Raw genomic sequence first — 10560 nt, forward strand, 5'->3', positions numbered from 1 at the left:
GTGCCATTGGGGGCGGTGGCCAGGCTGCAGCCGGCAGCCCAGGAGAAGGAAAACACTGAGGAGAAGAAAACCCCACCATGAGCATCGCTCTCCTCACGCTGAGGACCACCAGATGCTGATGCTTTGTCATAACACCTTCTGCCTCCACTGCTCCAGGAGCAGGAGGTGGTCAGCCTGTGTTGGCCAAACTCCGCTGGAAGGACGAGCATGACACCCAAGAAAAGAGGTCCATAGTTGTAGGCTTTTTTGTGTAAGAGTGTTAAAGAGATGTTTCTTTTTCTTTTTTAATCAACGTGGACAATGAGCATTGGTATTCCTGCAAATGAAGGAACAATAAATGTTTGTTGTATCTTGATTAGACTGTTAAAGTATTAATAAATTCTTAGTTTCATATACATATATATATATACACACACACATTTGTATGTATATATGATGTGTTCCCTTTTGACCATAAAAACTTTTGAGTGCATCATCTGCTGCTCTTGCCTGGGAGAGATTTCTGTCAGCTTTTTGGTCAGAAGGGATCTTATTTCAGTTTCCTGATGGCTTCTGTGCAGAACACCTTCATGAGGCCAGTGGTCTGCTACAGGGATCAGACACAAAAACATGAGCCTAAATAAATTACCTGCAACTACTTGGGAAGGGTCCAAAAGAAGCACGAATTGAACTGAGATCATGCCTGTGCTCTACATAAATTCACCCTAACTGTCAGAGTAGTACTTCTGCATGGTATTTCTCATCCCTGGGGCTTCCAAGGCACGTTACCTATGCAATTTCTGTGTTAATTATTCATTGAATTCTGGGTTCATCTTCCTGATCTTTGAAACGCAGTAGTTATTTTACAGGACACAGCAACAGCCAACAGAGAGCGTGGGTAGAGAAGTAAATTGTTAATTATATGAAAAATGAATCATAAGGCAGAACACAGCTACACAGATGAATGTATTTCCCAGCTGAAAACCAGCTTCAGCAACATAACACCTGTGAAATTGTCCCATGTATCAATTTGTTAATAAAAAAATGTGTCCTATTGAATCACTGACACTTTTTACAGTACATTGTACTTGATGGCCATAAAGCTCTTAAGGGGCATGACCTACCAGTAAAACCTTTGCAATGAAAATAATCTTTCCCTTAGATTAATTCATTACTCCTCTGTTTTGATATTTTGAAGCCATTTTGATACCTGGAATTGAGAACTAACTGAAACTTTCTCGGAGGCCACAAATTTCCATTAGAGAGACAAATTTTCAAGAACAGTAATGAATCCTTGGCATTTAGTACAACAGCATTTTAGTATGATTGGACATGCCCTGGGAGAAGAAAAATACCATTTCCCTCTCCTCAGTTGGAAGAAAAACGATGAAGGAGAAAGCTGCAAAAGAAGCCACAATGCCAGCTTTGTCAGGGAAAATTTACATCTCTATAGTTTTAATGCAAAAGGCTTTCTGCATTCTTCCATTTGCAGATTTTCACGTCTGAGCTGGCAATTTGCCTGAAGGACCGATCCTCTGACAGAATTATTGTCAGGGAGGTCAGCTGTAAATTTCAATCAGTCAGTGCAGGGCACAAGGAAAACATTGTCAGGAGTATTTCCCTGCAGCTTGGCATAAGATATAAACACTGAATGTATGGCTCTAAGTGTAAATCTTCAAATAATAATTCACCCTGGAAATTGATAATTTTAAATTCTCACTACAACTTGCTACTTAGGTACAAATTCTCCACTGATAGCTGCTTTTCTCTGCTATGGAGAAAAAATTTGCCACACTTACTGGAGCCAATGAAATTCTTCAAAAAGAGAAAGCAAACCTTTTTTTTTTTTAAACACACATTAAACACCAGGGATTGCTGTGGTAATCACTTGCTAAGCAGTCAAGGGGAACTAAGATTATAGAGATAAGAATTATATTGTACATCTGTATAAATTATATTTAAAATAAGACTAAATTACAATATTTGCATCCAATTTTTGCTGTTGCCAGCTCATAGATTTTAATCATGGACCTTTATCTTAAAAACTTTAGATTTGACATTGCCTGAACACACCAGAACATTACTACCAATTTAAATTAAGTTTAAAAAGCAAAGCCAGATAGAAGTCAGGAAAAAAAAATAATAAATGGTTATATTCCTAACTCTTCCAGTTACAGGGAAAAGCTTGAAAACGAGCCACAAAGCCAGAAAGGTCAAAAGGGTACTGTCAGAAGGCATATATCTGAATGTGTTATGACACGTCTAAATGTATCATCGTAAGTAAATCCTATTACCAAACTCATGTCATGATTTTCTGAGTCCTGACTCATAGCTTTTAAGGCCTTGAAGGAGCAGTCTGGGAATTTCAGTCCCCACAAGGCTTGCCAATACTCAGCCCTAAAATATTTTTTCAGACCTATCCTTTCGTATCAGCTTCCAGATTATGACTGAAGTCAAATGGCATTTCCTTTAAAATCCTGCCTTGTTGAAAACATCCTCCCAGAGATCCCACTTTGCTCTGAAGGTGGGAAGCAGCTTTCAAAATTCTAAAGCGAGATAGCGGAGTGGGAAGTGTAAAGCGGAAGCGTGAAGGTCACTGCAAGGGTAGGGGTGGCCACTGCCACCCGACTCAGCAATTAAGCCCATCACCTCTGTCCATCTCAAGACTCAGTTCAGTAGCGATTCAAGACAATGCAAGCTCTGCTGAACTCGCTCCAGTTTATTGAAGTCTTTTTTGTACAGGTGTCCTCAAAACTTCCCACAGTATTTCAGATGTGATAGAACAAGTGCTGAGTGGAGGAAGACAAGCCACCACTCTACCTACTGGTTGTGCTCCTACTGACACAGCCCCAGATGCGGTTGGCCCTCGCTGTCCCTGGGCTGCTGCTGGCTCACACTCAGCTCCCGGCCCACCAGCACCCCCAGGGCCTTTCCCGTAGAGCTGCTCCCCAGGCAGCCCCAATTTGTGTCTTAGCAAGGGGCACTTCCTTCTCAGGTGCAGCACTTGGCATTTGTCCTTGCGGAATTTCCTTAAGTCACTATTGTCCTATTCCTCCAGCCTGTCTGCATCCCTCTGGATGGCAGCCATGCCCTTGCGCACATCCATTGGTGCCACCCAAGTCTGGTGTCACCTACAAACTTTGAGCAAACACCCAGTCACTTTGTCCAGGGTGATGGATAAAGGTATAATACAGGTGAGTCCCGTCCTGCTTTCTGCAGGTTTCCAGACAACTTCAGTGCAAACCACTGTGTGTGCTGGCTGTGCTGGGACTTTGATTCCACCATGGAGGGTCACCTCTATGTTCCTTTGGAAAGACACAACCGCAAACAGGGGACGTGGAATTAACAATTCTGGGAGAGAATTTGTGACAAAACCTTCTAGGTTGTTACATGAGCCCTGAACTATGATGTGAGTGAGGAAGAAGGCCTTGACTCATAGCACGGCCCCCACTGTGCTCAGAAGTATATCATTCCAACCTCCGTAACTTTGAGGGTACAGGCATCAGTTTTTAGTCACTTTTGCACATTCTCCCTTAAAGACTGAAAGGACGAGCACCTCGGTCAGAAAGCTAAGGGCAGCATATGTAAGTCCTCACAGATAGATTCAAACACAGCCCTCCCAGCGCAAGGGAGCTCAGAAGCAGGTTCACACAAGGTCTGTATGTCAGTGTTTGGAAGAAGTTCTCATATGGGTTCTCAAAGTGCTGTACAGTTAACTTCAGTCCTGCTCTGCTGACACAAACCCAAGGCTTATGTTAACAGGATCAGCCAAACTGTTTACACTTCTACTTACCACTTCAGACAAAAATAACTTCTGTGGTTCATTCTGTCCTCTGGGTACAAAAGTCCTGTCTTACTTGGTGGTTTGAGGATTCAGGAAACACAAACTGAAAGGGAAAGGCTGTTGCTATTGTAGTAAAAGGTCTTTTACGTCTTCTCTGCTGCTTTCTAAAAAACAACCAGCTATTCTTGGATATATACAAGAGCTAGGACAAAAGCTCAGGACCAAAGATCCCCTGCACCAACAAAGGATGGGCAGACAGTGGAAAAAAGGAGATACCTTCTTTAAGGATTGACTTCCTCCTTCAGGGCTGGGGACACAGAGGGGACTTTGCAGTGTTGGGCCAGGATCTTCAACTGGCCAAAGCCTTGGTGTGAAATTACACCCCTTCTTCCACTGTGCACCTGCTGTAAGACACAAAAGATCTTATTAGGACACAATGAACGTAAATCATATTAATCATATAACTCTATTAATACCAAAAATTCATCTATGGAGGGAAAAAAAAGATTTTCTTAAGGCTGTTAACAGGCACAGTCCCTGCCAGTCAACATAGTTACATGGAGAGGATGAACTGCAGGGCCCCCACGTAGCCTCTCTCAGCCCATCCTGCCCGGCGCTCCCGCCGCGTTCCCTGGGAGCACGTGGCCCAAGCTGTCCTTGAGAAAGGCAGAGGCTACCTCTTCTCCCCTTTAGAAAGTTCCCATCTGAAGCAGGCTGCAACAACAAAATGTCTTTTTCTCCCCCAGGTACCTCAACATTTATTTTTCTTTAAACAAAACATATAGCAGTTCTTGCCATCACAAGAAAACACACAGAAAGGGGAAGAGCTAGCACCTCTCACACCAGGAGGAGCTGGGGGCGAGAGAGAGGTCCCAAATAATTAAGTCTCATGCTGGGTCCCAGCCTCAGGACATTTTTTAAGTGGAGCAAGAGTCCATTTTTTACAGCAGGGTGCTATGGATTGCTAGTGAGAATATTGCTATGTGCAGTACTTGAATTGGGAACCAGAATCAAATTAAACAGCTTCACCCTTTGTATGACAGAGTTCATGAAAAATCACTGAAAAAAGCTATCAGAAAGCAGGCAAATTTTTGAAGAATGTTTTTTCCCTGTGCTTGCAAGGTGGAAGCAAGCTTGGCAACAAAATAATGTTCATATGGTTTTCTTTCTGCTAAAGGGCTCAATTATTGAAGTTGTGCTAATAAAGCCCATTTCAACCATCTGAACAGTCTCCTAATAAATCAATTAAGGGACCAATTTATCACAGTGCCATTTTGCTACTTGGCCAATAGTCAAGAGGAGACAAAAAAATGTCAGTGAGTAACAGGAAAAATCTATAGCGTTGACTCATTTTCATTTCCTTTGCATCAGTATAAATAAGACTTCATGTATTTTGAATAAGATTTGAGTAAGATTAATTTTAAACAGTTTTCTCTCTTCTCCTTACCTCAAGTGTTAAGTGGTTGCGATGAGGTTAAATCCCTGAAGTTCAAGACGAGGTTCTCCTGTTAAACTTCTAGCAGAGTATTCAGGCAGCCAGGGATGCACAGGTTGTGATTTACTGGTAATGGGCCACCTGAAAAAACGTTTAGCTTGAATCAAATACGATTTGCAGAAAGGATTCAAGCCTACTGTGTTCATTCCTCCTTCAACAGTAAGTAAACAGATCAGACAGAAAAAGAGATCTAGCAGGCTATATCTACATTGAAAAGGAGTGCTGTGCAACAGGAGAGATTTGTAGAGTGAAATATTTGGTGCTGAGAACATGATACGTGTCTACAGTATTTGTATTTTGAAGGTTTTAATTCGGACTACCTCTGGTCTGGTCCAACGGAGTGAATATTTCCTAGTGGCTGGAGCACATTAGATCTGCTTCTGGAGCACACCTTGGATTTCAGTTCAGTTCACACAGTCTGAAACTTCTCCACAACACAACCGAAAGTATGAAGAGTCAGAAGATTCATATCAAAAGCATGTTCCTGATTTGAACTTAAACATTAATATAGTTGCTACCACAGAGTCTGTCAACTAAGAGGTTCTGGCATGAAAGAGAATTTCTTGGCTGTCTTCAGTGGCATAGCCAAAGCTGCTTTATATTTGGAAGCTAGGTCTCCTACTCTGTCATGATTAAGAGATATTGAACGATTGTGCTTGCAAAGACCAACGGCAGGTTTCTGCACCTGTGCAACACACTATTTTCCTGAAAGAGAGCAGCAGTTAAAACCAGAGCTACGGGATTGTAATGCACAGGTCTGAAAAAATGCAGAACAGATTTACATGGAAGCAAGCTTGCATCAGCTGATGAGCTGAAGATTTAGTGGAATTTAAACCATTTAAAGCAGTTCAACTACCGTGTCTAAAAGAAGTCAACACCAGAATATCAGTTCTGGAATATACTGTAAAAGCTGTCTCTGTGTTGTAATCCATCTGCACTCAAAACAAAAGTATGATTTTTATTTTTCCCCTCACTCTAGACCTCACACAACCAGCCATACCTTTGCCACATTTCAGTGGAACCCCTGAATGGAGTCTAGTGAGTCTATGGCTACACCTGGGGTCTGTTTACCTCTTAAAATATTGTGCCATGAAAATGCATTACACCGTAGACAGATTTGCAATTTGTTTTAAAACAAGTTGTAATGTTTAAATACGATTGAGTTGCATATTCTGAAATGGAGGACAGGACAGCTGAGGAACCCCAGGTGAAACCCTTGAAAAAGCCTTGAAATGGGCCTGCTGGCAGAAGTATCCCCAGTATTAGGGTTGGTTCATCCCCACTCTGGGAAAAAATTCAGTAGCCATTGTAATGTTTGCAAAGCTCATCGTTTCCCCTGATCAGTTTTCAGCTGACAGGTTAAACTATAGATATTCACAGGGCATCTTATTTTTGTTTGTTTTGCACTACTCTTTTTATGGAATAGTTGTATCCAGTGTTCTGGAACGCTATTTTAGACAGAGAAAAAACCAAACTGAATATTTAAAGGACTTGCATTTATACTACTTTTTGGGAAAATGTGAGCAAGTTATGAAGTTGTGGGGTTGCAGATATAGCTAAGAAGTTTAGTCACTGCAAAGCTTAAAGAAACTATTAGACTATAAACACAATTTCAATATTTTTAAATGTAAGAAAACATAAAGACAGATAAAATATTTCAGAAATTAAGTGAAATGTTCCAAAGCTGGAAAACATTGTATGTCATCTGTAGTGTTTCTAAGGTCTATCCTGAAAAAAAAAAAAAAAGAGTAGGTATTTTTAAATACTGCCTTAGGAAGAACTTGCTAGCTGCTTTTATTAAACTTTCTAAGATAACAGGAAAAAAAAAGGCTGCAGCAAAACAGGGATTTAAGCATAAGGCATCTCCTTATCGGACCTATGTGCTGGTCCTTGCTCTAAAAGACAGACCAGCTTTCATTTTTGTCTAAAACATTTTCTTTCTGTACCAAGTCTCAGCATTCAGAGCCAGATCACTTAATCACAATAACTCAATTAAATATTTTTACTTCTGCAATTTTACATTGCCAGTCATTTCCTATTTCTGCCCACACAACTCCCCTCCTACGTGCTGCACATCTTGCTTTTGAATCCTCCTATAAATCTCCAATTAATTTATTCATCATTAACGGTACTGTATATGTCTTCAAATTTAAAATGTACTTAAAACTCAAAATTTAATTTGAATTTGTCTTGATCTTGTCATCTGTGGGTCTTATAACCAATCCACAAAGACATAAGCAAATTTGCTCTAGCTTGACTTAGTAGTGAAGACTCCTACACCTATGTCTACCAGTGAGGCCCCTTCTTCCTTTCTCTTCTCCCCGCTGCTGTCCCCAAAATGATGGTGTCTCTGTCTGAGAACCTCTTTTCATGCACAGTTGCTACAGAAGTTGGGTTATATAGGATTTGGCACAGAAGTGTATAATCAGTTTTGCTTACAGAATGTGCATGGGTATATAAAGAATATAATTTTGAGGTTACCACATTTGCATGTACTTCCCCCATTTCTGTTTGATCCATAAAATAACTGTGGAATTTTGACCACTGAAGGTCATCAGGAATGAAAAACCCCAAACATCCCTAAGAAATAATCTAACCGACCCTTGAAGTAGAGGATAGATAAGGTGACCCCTCAAGTTTCCTTCCAGCACATGTTCTATGGTCATTACAGATTTGCACTGAATACTCAGTTCTGGAAAAGTTGCCGTTATTGTCATCTTATCAATACATGTCCAAGCGGAGTTTAATTATTACTCAATAGTGAACAACTTGTGTCCTAAATAGTTAGAGAGGGAGAGGCCACAATTTCTTTTGATAATTAGAAGGTATTTGAAAGAGGGAGCCAAGCAAGCTACATTAATGTCTTTTACCGTATCACATATTTTAGCACTTTTTTAGAGATATATTGCTTAGATAGATAGCTTAAAAGGAAGCTATTTACAAATACAAAGAAAGATGTATCTGCAAATATTTCTTCTTAACCACACTGACACAGAATTTCATTTGGAATTTGTGAACACTTTATACATCACATTTTTGTTCATATGAAATATTAAGAAAAGTCTTGAAGCATACATTTGTTCATTAAAAGAATAAAAGGGTAAAAGAACAAAGCTATATTAAAAAAACCCCTTATCACCATGGTAACTAAACACAGGCTAATTTTGTAACCAAATTTTACTGGGAGGGCAGAATAGATCATTACCTCTATATCACCTAATCAAACATTCAAAAAACTCTCAAATGATAAATGGTAATTTCTCAATATCTAATAATCACCTGAAAACAGAATTCTAAAAAAAGTATTGAAAAGCCATAATTTCAAATGTGTTTATATGATATTGTCAAACATTTTCAGACAAGCACCTTTGTTCTAAGCCTTTCACGGCCTACTTGTGAAGAAGAAAAAATGTGAAGTTAATGATTACATTACTTTCAAATGCTTGTGTAGCGTCTAAAGGCTAATTACCTGTGCTGTATAAAACGTTCCCCCCAAATTGTGCACAAAGGATCAAAATTGCACTCAGTGTTTTCTACCAAGAAAAAAGTAGCAGATGTGTTTGATTGGCAGAACTGCATAATGAGTGATTAGTTGCTCACCTTACCTACGCACCACCTACCAGTGCTCCAAACGTAGGAGAAGTTACAGTAGATGTGAATTTTTAAAAATGCCACAGAGTGCAAATGCCTCAGATCAGTAAAGGGAGAAAAAAAAAAAAAAAAAATCCATCAGACTAATTGCTACCAACAGGCAAGAAAGAGATGCTAGATTAATTTCTTCGTCCATTTAGGATCTGACCTTTCAGCTGAAGCTACGAATAAAGGATTCCATCTAATGGCAATTTCGGTGGCAGTTTCTCTGAAGTGCCCATCCATCTATGGCCTTCTACCACTTGCACCTTCCCAGTAACTGAATACCCACTTTATTATTAGGACCTGGATTGGACTGAGCAACGGATTTTCACGAGTTACCACCCATTCAGCACTCGCAGAAAGCCTGAACTTCTCTGCTTCACTGTAATATATCACCTGCTGTTCTGTACTTTATGCATCAAAATAATAATGTGCCATATAACAATTTCCCCACAAAAATAAATGAGTTTGGTGCTCATCACTTCATGGTACACTGAAAATGTCAGTATTTCTTTTAGAAAAGATGATGACTTGGTGCTATTTAATATGCAGAGTCTCTTTTTTAGTTCTGGTACTGACCAAGCTGTTAAGAATGAAAAACTTCCTTTTTTTTTTTTTTTTTTTTTAATTGTCCCATCAGGCCTAATAGAATGGAAATAAGTTATACATCTTACATCATAACAAATATGTATTATTTTAAATTCCTAATAAAAACCCAGAAAGATATTTCTCAATAGCACCGGTGGCAAGTTTTCCTTCAGCGCTTCCTGACAATCAGCTACTTATACATCATGTCAGATGTTGGACCTTTTTTCCTCAGGCTCATTGTGTGATTGCCTTAATTTTAACTTTATGCAATTTAAGATGTTACTTCTTATGTGGTCAGATACCATTTCCACTTACCAATAAATATTTCAGTATTTCATATTAAGTATTCATTGGAGCAGGAAACAAAACGATGGTGTTTTGCTTCCCTAGTGAGTGCCCTGACTGCTAGCCTGAACAGCCCCAGACTGTTCTGCTTTCTGTCGTTCACTCGATGAATATTTAAGTAGTGTGTACAAAGTGGATTTATTACAAGACAATAAAACTTCAGGACTAGTGGAAAAACACTGTACACCCTGACTCTTAAATCGATGGTCTTTAAAAGATGGAGGGAAGACATATGCTTAATTATGTTAGATGACATCTAAATATGTATCAGAACCTCTCTCTTCCTAAAGCAAATGTCTGTTTTGTCAATCCTGCCAGTACTTTTATATAAGATAGGAACTAAGTGACTTGAAGCTACCAGAATTTAGGCAGTGATGAGTAAAATTTAGTTGCAGAGTCAGCTTCAGTGACTGCAAGTCTAATGGATGTTCTATGAACATTAGCAGGAGCTAAATGTTCTACTGAGGCACTTAGAGGAACATATGAGTACATCTTCTTTTTGATATATCCACAACAGGGTATCTAGACTCAACAGGATTTATCTGATTACTACAGAGACAGCAAATAGATTTCTGTTTCTTAACGATCCTCAGTATAAAAGTCATCCTCAGGAGCTCTGTGGAATGAATTTTCACATTTCGCTCATTCTTTTATGGGCGATTTCCAACTCCAGATGAAGTACAAGTGAGTGAGGGCTAAGGAAATATTTTGAAGGAAAAGTTCTGAGCTCTTGAAT

The sequence above is a fragment of the Cariama cristata genome, unplaced genomic scaffold (genome assembly GCF_000690535.1).
Source record: "Cariama cristata isolate BGI_N322 unplaced genomic scaffold, ASM69053v1 scaffold746, whole genome shotgun sequence".
Taxonomy (NCBI): domain Eukaryota; kingdom Metazoa; phylum Chordata; class Aves; order Cariamiformes; family Cariamidae; genus Cariama; species Cariama cristata.